This window comes from Gallus gallus, chromosome 5 (genome assembly GCF_016699485.2).
Source record: "Gallus gallus isolate bGalGal1 chromosome 5, bGalGal1.mat.broiler.GRCg7b, whole genome shotgun sequence".
Classification (NCBI taxonomy): domain Eukaryota; kingdom Metazoa; phylum Chordata; class Aves; order Galliformes; family Phasianidae; genus Gallus; species Gallus gallus.
Genome location: NC_052536.1, coordinates 43,445,169 through 43,458,641, shown reverse-complemented (window position 1 = coordinate 43,458,641; position 13,473 = coordinate 43,445,169).

The window sequence follows — 13,473 nt, the reverse complement described above, 5'->3', positions numbered from 1 at the left end:
GCAACTCCTCTGCAGAGATACTCAGTAAGCTGAGTCAGTAAGTTTTATTTAACTGTCAGCCCTTCCTACTGCACTGTATCGAAGTCAAGAAATGAAGCTTTAACCTCATCTGACTCCCAACAAATGCTTGCTTATGGGGTACTTCAGGCAGGGAAAATGTAAGATGGTTTAGAGAGGAACACTGAGAAAATCAGTCACACATTAACAATGCCCAATTTTTAGAAAGAGCTGAGCCCATCCTAAGAAAGTGAAGACCCTCTGTGGGTTGGGCCAGAATAATCAATTACATTTAGTTTTGAATTTTTCCTCTCTGGAGTTTTGTGTATATTTTGTGGCTAAAATATGAACTCAATTCAGTTTACTTTGTTTACATTTGCTTTCTGATCAACCTGTTGAGACTCTCAGCCTCAGAACAAAACAGATGATAGTGACCATCTTCCATAAAGCTAGGATTTCCCACTGAGAGATAGAAAAATAGACTGTCCCACCAATATTTGAATCCATTTCTAATGCTGTTGGTGAGAAGGCAGAAAAATTGTCCTTCTGGCTCCACTCAAAATTACAAATTGACTATGTTTCCAGCTTTCCATGGTCTTAGCATTATTTTATACCATCTCCCCCAGATGTATCCACTAAGAGTGATATTGCCGACAACTAAGAAGGAAAAGAGTCTGACAAACTGTTCTCCACCCCTTTCCTCCAACAGGAGAAGAATGCTGGTTATAGATGGGTTAATTATTACATTCAACATTATCCTTCAGGGAAGCAATGACAGGCCACTTTCAAGACTGTTATTGCAGACATACTCTTCCAGCTTTTCCACTTACCCTACAGCTAGAAGTCTTTAAGTGGCTCCCCTCTGAGCAGCCTTTTAGAACAATTTTTCAAATGTAGCTTTCTTCATTTGGGTGAAATCCTTTTCTTTCTGGCCAGGAATGTTTCAAATTTTCTTTAGCTTGTTTCTGTGTTTAGCTGCCTTACACTTCTGAACTGATGGCCTGCTACTGCAGAAACCATTTTTGAGACAAGATTCACATGCAGAAGACAAACTCTTCAGGCAAAAAAATAAAAAAATAAAAGTACTTTATACCACAAATCCATATTTTTTTTATACATGTAAGACACAACATTAATCTTGCATGTTTCAACATCTAGATCATAGAATGGCTTAGATTGGAAGAGACCTTAAAGATCATCTAATTCCAGCTCCCCTACCACAGACAGTGTTGCCTCTCACTAGATAAGGCTGCCCAGAACCCCAGAACCTGACCTTGAACGCCTCCAGGGATGTGGCATCCACAAATTATTTGGGTAACCTTTGCCAGTGCCTCACCACTCAACAGATGTGGGTAACTTGCCCACCTCAAAGGAGTTTTGAGGCATAGTGTAATGAAATTGCATTACAAACATTAAAATCCATTTCAACTTAAACTGTTTTCAGCCCCACCATGTAGGACCATATCATAACTGAACAACTCAGACACAGTCATTTCTTGCTTCAGAAACTATCTTTGGGCAATGGTTTCAGAGAAAGGAGAAAGACTAGGGCACTAAAATAATTTTATGCAGCTACCCATTGACCTAGTACAAGCCTAATGGTGTTTTACTTAAGACAGACACAAGCCTACCTAATTTTGGATATAATTATTTATTATTAATAATGAAATGTATTACTAATCCTCACCTTAAGCAGGTATTGGGCACACATGCATGCTTCATTTTACCTCATAGTGTGAAGGGCAGCAGAAAAAGAAGTCCTTCTTAAATTACTGTATTGCCATTGCAGTTAAATGCATGGGGGTACAAATCGCACTACCCTGCCCACCAACCCTTGTCTGAGACCCCACAGCCCTGTGGCTAGAGATATCTCAGTGCCAGTCCCCTGATAAAAATGGCAGGCACTCCACCTGGACCTCAAAGAGGGAGGCAGGAGAGAGGGCAGCAGGTGAGGTGACCGAGTGGAAGGTGGTGGTGGGGGATGGAGGCCATGGCAGGTCCCCTCCTCTGCCACCGCTGCTGCCTGCGCTGAGTCACAGCGCTCCCACCTCTGCACAGGCTCACTTCTGCAACATATGACTGGGAGTATGTGATTTCCGTACCGATGAGCCACTCTAACACAGCCCTCCAACAGTTCCTCCTCCCCCTCATGATAGCAGGAAGCTAACATGAAATGAATTATTAAAACCCGTGTCAAAAAGCACCTCAGGAAGTGCCGCCACCTCTGCCTTGAACAGGCACGGAGGGCAGTGAGGTGCAGACATGGCTGCCTGCTCTGTGGCTTTCCCACATGGGTCCCCTGTCTCCACTGTTCAGCACAGCTGACAGAAGCATGGCACTACTTCTTGGCTGGCAGGTTTGCAGGTTTTCTAAGTTAGGTTGCAAATACTTTTCCTCCTTCCTCCATTTGCTTTATCAGCACAGATCCCTCAGCCCATACGGCCAACAGCCCCACAGAGCCCTATAGGGAAACCTCAATGTCATGGCCACGGCCTGTGCCTCAGCCCCTCTGACTGCTCTGCCTTGGCTTAAAACCTCTTCTCCTTCTTCCCCCCCCCCCCCCCCCCCCCCCCCCTTTTTTTTAAGCTAAATATCAGCTTTTTGACGCTCATTTGTTATTTTTGATAGCAGTTATTTTCTCCTTTTGGTTGCATGTTGTCTGTGGAAACCCAAGTTTTACAGATCCTTGTTTGTTAAAAAGGACATCCACAAAATCCACAGTCACAGCAAGGTTCAATAAAAGGCAGTTTTCTAAGTTTTCTTGCACAGGCTAAAAAAGCTTCTGCATGCTTCTGGCACTCTGCCATAGGTAAACATTAATCTGAGTTTTTCCACTGCTTACAGTACGAGTTTTTGCTTACAGAAATCACATCCTTGCTCATGTTTTCCTTTTAGCCACTGCTTTGGGCAATTGCTTCTGTTGTTTAAGTCATCTTGCTCAACAAAGGGGCCTTGATGGCAAATGTCAAACAAATAACAAGGCAGAGGACAGTATTTTAAAAATACTCAGGTGCTTGTGAATATGAAATAGCACCAAGGAGGATTTTCAAAGAGAAAATGCCTAGAGAGGAGCCTTGTTCCTTGTACATAGAAAGCCCAAGTGCTTTGATGGGACACAGAGGTCAGGTGGAAGGTCTCCCTGTCCTGCGACAGTGGGCAAAATTATTAAAGAAAGGTTTCTGATGTAGCTTTGACAGTTATGAATAGGAAATGCACTTCTGTGAATATTCTAAATCACTTAATTAAAATGAGCTATTTTTGTGAACGCTTTTGACCGTGAGTCTTTTTCTTGAATATTCATTGATGATGTGAAAAAAAAAAAAGGCATGAGCAGAATTTATGGAAATTCATTTAACATCGGAATGACTGAGAATGAATGCTTGAGAACTTTTTACTATATTCATTAAATATTTCTTACACATTTTTATTTCTAATGTTGGTGTGATTACCTAAAGATAGAAACAGATGCACAGGCACTCGCATCACATAATAATTGTTTGGTTATGACTGTAACTGATTATTCACATTATATGAGATCCCTCTAGATTTTCTCTTAAGTGAGTTTGCATCAGCCACAATTTGAAAACCGCTGGAAATCCATCCAAATGGTAGCAGTTTCTGCCCTAGGTCTGGTCCCAGTGCAGATTTCTAAAGGCACAGAAGGGCCAGAGCTGAGTAACTACGAAACAAAGAACAATCCCTGCTACAGGCTCCAAGACTGATGCTTTATTAAGTCCAGGAGAGATGACAGAGATGAAAGGAAAAGCACTAAGAGGAGAAAAAGCTCTGTAGCGTATGCTGCTCTGGAGCGCGTGGGGATGATTTGGGCTGTGGAAACTACTCTGATGTATGCCAGTGCCTTTTCTGGTCCCTCGTAGTGCTTGAAATCCTCAGGCACAATGATGCCTTAAACTTCCCCCAAATCCCTAGGCAATGAAATTATTACCCTGAAGCATGGTCCCAGCTCAAGAATTTTCTCTTACACCACTGGAATAATGCTTAAAAGAACTAAGCAGATATCTCAGGGCATTTGAGTAGATCCCGGAGGACTCAGGCATCAAGTAAGGACAATGACAAAGCTTTCTGATCTTCTCACTCTATTAAACTGCATTCTTTCAGAGCCTTAAATAGCAGAGCAACGCCTCAGGGTACAATGGTGAGGCCTCTACTGGGATTACAATGCATCCGTTATTTCATTATTCTTAAAAATATTTAAAAGAGGACCAATCTCAACACAGCTTGGCATAAAACAGGGGAAAAATGAAAAGAGAAAAGGCTTATATTTGTGCTTCATCTTACATTCCTATCTTACATGTATCTGTATATACATATATAGTCCATTTTTCTATCAATTCATTATCCAGAGACTATTAATCTCTCTAGGTGCCAGTATAGTACACTGGACTTCATGGGACTATTTAGGCCCAGTCACACTTGCATCAGATCTGTGTCTGTAGGAAACATAGTCCAAAGATATTTCTATGAGCAGGGACACAGCATGCTAGCACTGCATTGGCAATAATAGCAGTAGCCAAAGGGAGGACATCTTGGCCATTTACCTAATTTCCATAAAGTATTTTTAACGTAGAGCAAAAATCCAATACAGAACGAGTAGAACATAGTGAAATAAACCACCAAAGGGTAGAGTTCACCTAAGAATATCTGCCTCATTCTACTACTGTCTGTTAGTTTCTGTAAAGGCACAGTAATGGCTGCTCCTCTCAGTGCCTGCTGGGGTGCCCAAAGCCATTAGTGACAGTGAAATGCATCTGAGAGAGGTGCCACAGGAGGGAAGAATATGCTGTAGACCATCCCTGCCCCAGTAACTTGCCAGCAAGGGATGGGAATGGGACCAGAGTCTGTGCCTGCAACATTACCGCTCCCTCAGTTCCTTTTCAGATTTTAGGCCACACATGGTCCCATTCCCACACCACAAATAAGAATCCTTCCTTGCTTTGACTTCTCTGTAGGGAAAGAGCATGGCATAGAAAGAATGAGATCTTGAACTCAGTGGCATTAACTGCCATGTCAGTGGTGGACTCTTCATTCTGTAAATGCAGAGATGATGACAAATTACAATCTGACATGAATGATAAACATACCCACAATTGCATTAGACAGGATTAAAAATATTTAAAAGGGCAATTCATTCTCATGTTTTAAATCCAAGCTAAATGCTAAGTAGGAGTAGAAAAAATCTCTCTTATTGGCAGATTATTCTATAGTGAATCAATGCATGATCTTACGACTTCCCCTGAGGGAGCTGATCCTTGGATGAGGATATTCTCAGAAGCAGGGTACTGGCTAACACTGGCTCTATGACACAGAAGGGGCTGTCATAATTTATCTGTGCTTTCCGTTTGTATTGTGCTGTTCAAGAGTCAAACCGTAGACTTCATCAGGCTGATGGGCACGTGTTCAGACAGGCATGTTGGTTGCTACTTAAAGCCTTTCAATACCCAGGGATAAACTGAACACATTTACCAAGGTTAAACAGGTCTGACTGCAATCATTCTATCTGTCTCTAACACGTTATAGGATTGCAAAAGATTGCAGAATGTGAATTCTTATGTGCTCTAGCACCCCAGCTATATATATGTATATATATATATATTCTGGGGCTCAGTAAAGCTTCTCACAGATGGATGTAGACAAGGAGAAATACAGAAAAATGCAGAGCAGCTTGAACTCAGTTCCTGCCTTGCACATCTGCAGCTATTGGTGATGAAGAGACTGAACTCCATTTCAAGGTCTGCATGTCCAGCTCTCCTGTACCTGCTGCCTCTCAGAGGAGAATGTGGGCACTGAGCAGGCACCTCAAAGCTCTCTAAAAATTGAGGCATCTAAGATGTGTACTCACTTTTGAAAATCTTGTCACAGGAAGAAACAGAAGTGCACCAACACATAAATGTAGAAAAGGAATAGAAACTGGCAGACCTGGCTGCTATACAGAAAGCTTCTGCTTTTGAACTGGAAAGTTCATTTCTATCAAGATACTCTCCAAAACAGTTATAGTTAAGATGAATTGCTACATCCCTATTTAGGTTATACAGAACACTTTTAATCAGTTCCCTAAATATATTGGTGTTTGTCTGACAAGGCATACAAACAAACCTCATCTAAGATCCATACTTTATCAATGTAAAAGCATCATATCACATACAAGTAGTTCACAATCTTTCATATTCCTATTCCCACAAAAACCTTTTAAGGGAACGATATGATTTACTAATGTATAGAGGCTAAGTAGGATATCCAAGGTCACTCAGCTGTGGCTGGCCAGAAGTATTTTGATGATCCAAGTTAGTGCTCTATCAGTGAACAGCTTATCCACAAAAGCATCTGACGTTGTGCAGAAAAAAACAGATGTAAAAATATAATAATCTGCAAATAGCTCCAATTGTTGTTCTCCTTTACCAGCAACCAAAGCAGGCAAACCAAAGGCATATTCCCTACAGATAACTTTCAACAAAATCTGTTTTAGGAAAAGATCTTTCAAAGGAAAGTGAGACCTATGCCACTTTTAAGAGCTTCTGGAAGCCGTGGTTGTATGCTTGCATTATGTGTTGCTATAGTAATACCCCTTTTCCATTCAAAATCTGCCCCATGCTAAGATCTCCATCACAATAATGGGCTTTGTGAATGCTAACCCTTTGTCTTTCCATTTTACAAATAATCGTGTAGCTCGATGCCAGATGTGCTATACCTAGCATCCTACTAAGAATATACTGAAGAAAAAGAGAAATTATTTCCTTCACAAACTCAGTATTTTTAGGAAGAGACGGTAATACCCAAAGATCAGCATCCACTTAGTGGCTCACTCTGTTCATCCAGTCCTTTGGGATAGTTTCCATTTCCAAGCAATGCAAACTGCATTGTGTTACAGGGAGGCGATGACGGACGCTGTAGATCACTATAGCTACCTGGCACTGCCAGCATGCTCTTACTCATTCTTGCTTGCTTGCTTGCTTGCATAATGTGTACCCTTAGCATTGCCAGTGAGCACTGCAATAAATGGCAGAAAGACTTCACTGAGCAGCCCTGAGCTGACACGGAAGGTTTCTCCCCAGACCAGTATGGAGTCATCTGCAACCAGACCGACTGAGCGCAGAATGCTCATGATAACTTTGCTCCTCTTGCATTTATTACTATTGGCCTTCTGGTATTGACTCCCTGTGGATTGTGGTTGTCCCTCATGCCTTTTGACTGGTGGGGGTCCCTGCTGAGGGGTATTGTGCAGGCAGTGTTCTTCCCCTCATGGAGTGCACTTCCCATTGTGGAGCGCGTCTGGGTTTGGTGCTGTTTGTTCTGCCCTTCCATTGCAGAGGTGGGTGGGGATAAGATAAAAAACTTGCATTGAGGTTTGTGTTGTTCTGGTGAGGATGGACCCTACCATTGCCAAAGTAAGCCATGCCAGATGAGCAAATAATCTCACAACAGAAAACAATACTTCAGACATGTACTAGGTAATTAGTAATGTGGAGCTTACAGACCTCATATACTTTCCAGCTAAAAAAGCCTAACATTTTGGGCTCCTTCTGTCTATGGATAGGTTTAGCCTAAAACTCATCTGAACAGCTTGCATCAGCAGAGAGCCTGGCATGGAGTGCTAAGAGAAGTATTTATATCACTTAGTGGCACTGCATGTATGCTGTCTTTGAAGTTGCCACGTTAGTTGCCATATTGTGTCATGTCTCTTCTATTGCTTCTAAGAACTCTGGACAATGCTTGGATTCATTGCTGTGGAATTAGTGATTACATAACTAACATTATTCTTAGATTGTCCACTGTGGGATACCCAGTGTTTCCAGTAATACCATCACTGGCAAAAGCTGCAGACATAAAGTTAATTCTCTCATGGAGGTGCTAAGAAGACATAGCTACTCATGATGGAGGACATGGAAAACTTGCCAGCCCAAATGTTCCTACAATTTCAAGTACTTGATGATAATCATAAGCTCAGACTCTGCTACCTACACCTCATTCTTTCAATCTTCTCTTCATTGTGAATCCCATGCAACAAAGCACATCTTCAAGCAGATGAATACGATTAAAAATCTAGTATTACATTGTTTTACTTAACGTCAATGGAGTTGCTCATGTGCTGAATGCAATAATCAGTTTACTGGGTTTCTACTCCATCTTGTTTCTGTGACTGGTTTTGCCTCTTTATTGTAGTTTTTTGCTCCAAGTTGTTTACCTTGTGATTCTGCCTGTTGTTGAGAAGAAAGTCCTGATAATGCAGCCTAATATTTCAGGACCTTTCTATGTTTAAATATCCTGGTTTATGACAAAGGCACTTTGCCAAATAATACTAAAAAAAAAAAAAAAAAAAAAAAACAACAAAAAGCTGTCAAGTGCCCTTAGTAAGTGGATATGTCCTTTTCAATGTATTTCTTTCTACTTGTCAGCTGGAAAGGACAAAACATGGTAGGTTTCTTTTTTTTATACTTCACACACAATAGGTTCTGAGTGACTTGTTTTGTAAATTACATTTTGTTTAAGTTCAGCTTTAGAGTAAAGGAAGACTAAGTAACTATTTAAATGAAGAAGAAAACTTAGAGCCTTACAGGAAACACTATGCAATAAGTAAGACCCCCTAGCAGAGAGAGCACAGTACGGTCCGGGGGGAATACTAAAAATTGATCAGAAAGCCTATCTGTGTCGTGTATGTTTAAATGAAAAATGTCAAATTTGAAATGTAGCACAGAAAAAAACATCTCCTGTCAAAAAATAAATCCCCAAATCACCCAGTCCAACCACATTAAATTAAGTTAGCAGCTTCAGAAATATTTCTGAGTTTGGCACAAGGCTGTGTTACTAATAGGTTGTTGAGACAAGCTTTTTCTGAAGAATCTTTCATGAAGCTGCTGCACAAGCCCTTTTCAAAATAAGGAAGTCTACTTCCCTAAGGACACAGGCATTAGACAGCACTGCAAAACTGCACATCGAGCTCAGCGTTATCTACAGCCCACTGACACATTCCCCTGCCTCCATGTTTGCTTCTTTGTGCCTGCTTAATGCTCTCCCCGGGATGCCTGCTCTGATTTTGGGCAGGGGGAGGGAAGGCTGGAGGTACCAGGGCACAGTTTTGCCCCAGATTTGCTCTTGTTTCAGCCAGTGGTTCAACTGATGTTCAGTGCACGGGTAATGCTATGTATGTGAGGCTCTACTGTGTAGACAAGGCTCCCGGTTTGAGCAATTGGCAGTTTTAGCTTCATTAATCACAACCCATTCATGTCAATAGTAAAATTCTTCCTGACCTCAGTGGAGCCAAGATTTCAATCTAGACAGCCTAAGCCTGATCAAAGCAAGTCTACACATGAGACAGTGACCATCAGCAGAAAACAGCTGGCTATGAGTGCTCCTTGACAGACAAAAGAAATTGTGAAAAATTTTGAGTCAATGCCATTAAAGGCAAGAGTTCAATCTTGTGCTCTGTAACAGTGGGAATTCATAACCTTTCACTCAATCTTGCAAAACAAAGTGCCATCATCCAAGTGCCATCTAATACCACTTTGCCACCCAGAAAGTGGAAATAGTTAAATCTGAGCTCTGCAGAAGATACAGCTATACACTACCTGTAGCTGCAAAGCTACATGTTCACCACCACTGGCATTCACATCTTTCTAGTTCATTTTGCCAGTGCAGTCTAAATGTTTGAGACTTCATATGCAGGAAGGAAATACAGTTGAGAAAAACGTTACAAACACCTTGGCAAGCCCTGACTCATTATTACAGTGTTTTGGCTTTCTTTCTTTCTTTCTTTTTTTTTTTTTTACAGAATTGTCAAATCTGGAAGAAGACCAGAGGGTAAAATTATGGATTTAAACCTCCATTTCTGTCTTTACTAACACGCCAGGTACAGATCTTCACACTCCTGTGGTCCATGCTCCATACAGATTCAGTTGCTCTGTGTTACATGCCGGTATAAATTCACCATGTCTCACTGGAGCCCAGGGCCTGTTTTTCCTGCACTGCAACAGTGTGATTTCATTGATGTTAGTGCTGCTGCAGGGCCGGTAGGAGCTCTGCTGGTTCAGGTACCACATGTGAACAAGGGTTTCTCTCTGATCTGAATCAAACACAGCCCATGATTAGCACCACTGACAGCAGCCAGATTATATATGCACAACGACACCCCAGTCAGTCACTCCAATCTACACTCTGCATATTACAAAATCGCTCCATCAGTGGCATTTCAGTAATGTGTTATTAAAAAACATTCTGCAGTATATAAAGCAGAAATGAAAACAGAGGATGATGCACAGGGGAAGGGAAAGATTTACACCAACTGAATATTATCATTGATAATCCTGGTCCTAGAAAATGATGGAAAGATCTCTTTCTTTTGCAGAGCTTTAAGCCCTCCGTCTTACCCCTCCTTTGTCAACAGCTCTAAAAAAGTGCATGAATACCCAGAAGTAGGTCATGATTGCTAATATCCAAGGATACCATGTTTCTGTGGTTACCTTAGCGCTCTCTTTTCTTCCCTCCTCCCTCCTAGCAAAGCTCAGCCCCCATTCTGCTGCTCCACACCAATGCCGCATCACCAGCTGCAAAGCCACTGCTCCTGATTTACACCTGCACTGCACAGGGTCTGCACCACAGCTCCGGGCTCACATCTGAACCAGCGGTGCCCATGCAGAGATGTGGGAGCTGCAGGGTACTGGGACTGAGTACCGCACTGTGTCACTCAGGCTGTCCATCCCCTGTCAGACTGCATCAGCACCTTCTCCAGCTGACGGACAGGATGCAGCGGCAGAGACCAACCCTCCCAAACCCACAGCCCAGCCACGTCTGACAGGTGGGAGGTGGGAATAAGTGGGCTGATGAGTGTTAGGACATCCCCCTCACTCCAGGACATCACTGAGAGTCAATCTGAGAAATCAGATGCAATGCTACAGCATTACTGAAAGCCCAATGCCCACCTGCGTGGCTGAAGGGGATGTTTCTCTTGCACATCTCCCAGCTAGTATGACATAGAATAGGCTCAGGCTGCGGACACAGAAACAGAGAGGCGAAGCTCAAGGCATAAACACAAAGCAAACCACACCGTGGCAGCTGTGTACAAAATGAGCCAGCTGTGCATTAGAAAGCTTGAGAAAAGAGCAGGCTGTGCGCAGAAAGGCAGGCTTCTGAGATGTGACAATTTTAGCACTGATTCATCACAGGGTAAATTTGCCACAAGTGGGGCTGGGCCACAACATTTAAAGGGCTCTATACTGACTTGCATTTGGGCAGGCTTTGTATCAGGCTTTTGCTCAAACTGGATGTTCTTTCCCCTTCTTTTTTTGGCAGGGCTCACGGAATTGTAGAAGTTACTGAGATAGACAGCTTAGCAGCTGTGGTTCATTTTCAGCAGTCCTACAGAGCACAGTGACTGTTAAGCACTCTGACTCTAAATTTGGGACATATTTGCCCTTATTTTTTGTTGACACCAATGTTTGTGCCCACCAGCTCTCGTTATACTACTCAGAGAGTGCCCAGAGAACTGGGAAACATACCGGTCAAAACAACAGTGTTTGCAGTACTGGGAGCAGAGTTCCTGCTGGTACATACCAACATATTTTAGGACCATGAGATAAGAAGCAACTGAATTACTGAATTCAGTCATGGTTGCAGAATTCATGTAATACTTGTTTAATCCAGAAGAGTCCAGATGTCATCTACTCCATTCTGAGCAGTTCCCAGTGCCCTTCCAGCCACTCTCTGACAATATTTACACAGAACTGTGTCTCAATTTTAACCATTTTATGTACCTGCCATATTTTAAGCAACTTTCCACTTTGTCAAATGAACACTACTGTCCAACTTTTACAGAACTCATGTAACCCTTTTATCTGCCTTCCTGTGCTGCCAGCCCAAGAATCACCTCTTAGAAGTCAATCTTGATTAAAACTGAAGCTGTAAGCACTTTGACTTTTAATTATAGTTATTCAACATATGTATTGGAGGATCTTCAGGATTTGGGCCCTGTGTGCTAAAACAGAAGCTGGTAAAGAACAAGCCATCACATAAAATGGGTATTGTAACCACATTGAGCTATTGTGGACATATAAGCTTTTTGAGGAATTCTAGGCAAAAAAAGACTACCATATTATATCACAGCCCACTAGCTTCCACCCAGTATCAACTGTGCTGAATCTCAAAGAAGTGTATATCTAACTGAACCTCTTGGAATCACAGAATCATAGAATCACCATGGTTGGAAAAGACTCACAGGATTACCCAGTCCAACTATTCACCCATCAGCAATACTTCTCATTAAACCATGTCCCTCAACGCAACGTCCAAACATTCCTTGAACACCTCCAGGGTCGGTGACTCCACCACCTCTCTGGGCAGCCCATTCCAGTGCATCCTTGGAAAGGAGTTTAGCCCCGATATGCACTTCCAAAGATGGAGGGTTTGGCACTTAAAGTTTGTTCTGGCCAGAAATCATTCCTACTGTTAAAATAAAATGTGTGTCTGATTTTTCATTTAAATTTGTCTGGTCAGCTTCAGTTTGCAACGACTGTATCTTATTATGCCTTTCTCCACTAAATTAAAGTGTTTGTTAATACCTGGCCTTTTCTCACCTTGAAGATACTCACACTGTAATCAAGCCACTTCTCAATCTTCTTTTTGATAATCTTAACAAGTTAAGCATTCTGAGTCTCTTACTGGAAAGTATTATCTCAAATTGTAATTCTAATTTTCTCAAAGTGTTTCTGGAACTGCTTCCTGCAGCCTCATCATTTCTTCAACATCCTGCTGAAAATGTGGACTCAGGGGCATTCTCCAGTAGCCCACGAGAGCTGTCGCCAATGCCATTTGCAAAAAGGAAAAATCACTTCACCGCAAAAAATTATTATTCCCCTTTGTACTCATCCAAGAATCACATTTAGCCCTCTTTTTAAATTAACATGTGTCAGCCAATGAGCCGTCCATCCAATTATTTATGGATTTATATTTGTAATTTGTCTAGATATACTGATTTAAAATGTTCGCTAAGTCACACACACATTCTGACATCTCCAAACCCAGAAAGTCAAGTAGTCACTTTCAGGATGCATTTTTCCATCTATGTGTCTATAACATACAGGAATGCAACCATACACGCCTGTCAACCTGTCCCTTTTCAGCTCATGCAGTTCATCATCCCCACCACGACCCAGAGCATTCCATGTCTGTGTTTTCCAAACCAAACCCAAAAACAGCTCGGTGATAATGCAACTTTTCAAATTGCACGATTCTGGCACTGCACTGAGAGTCAGCATCTCAACCAAGTTTTGCCTCAGAGAAGAGGCCACGGGTTGCCCTTTCACAGAGCACAGGATGACGTGATGAGCAGGGAAGGAGGCACCTTTCATACAGAGACACAGCAAGGGAGTGGGACAGAGGGCCAAATAGTGCAGCAGCCTCACTGGATGATGAAAAAGGCAGGAGACGTGCAGGCAGAGGAGCTGCTGTGCTGTACTTCTTTGTGCAAAC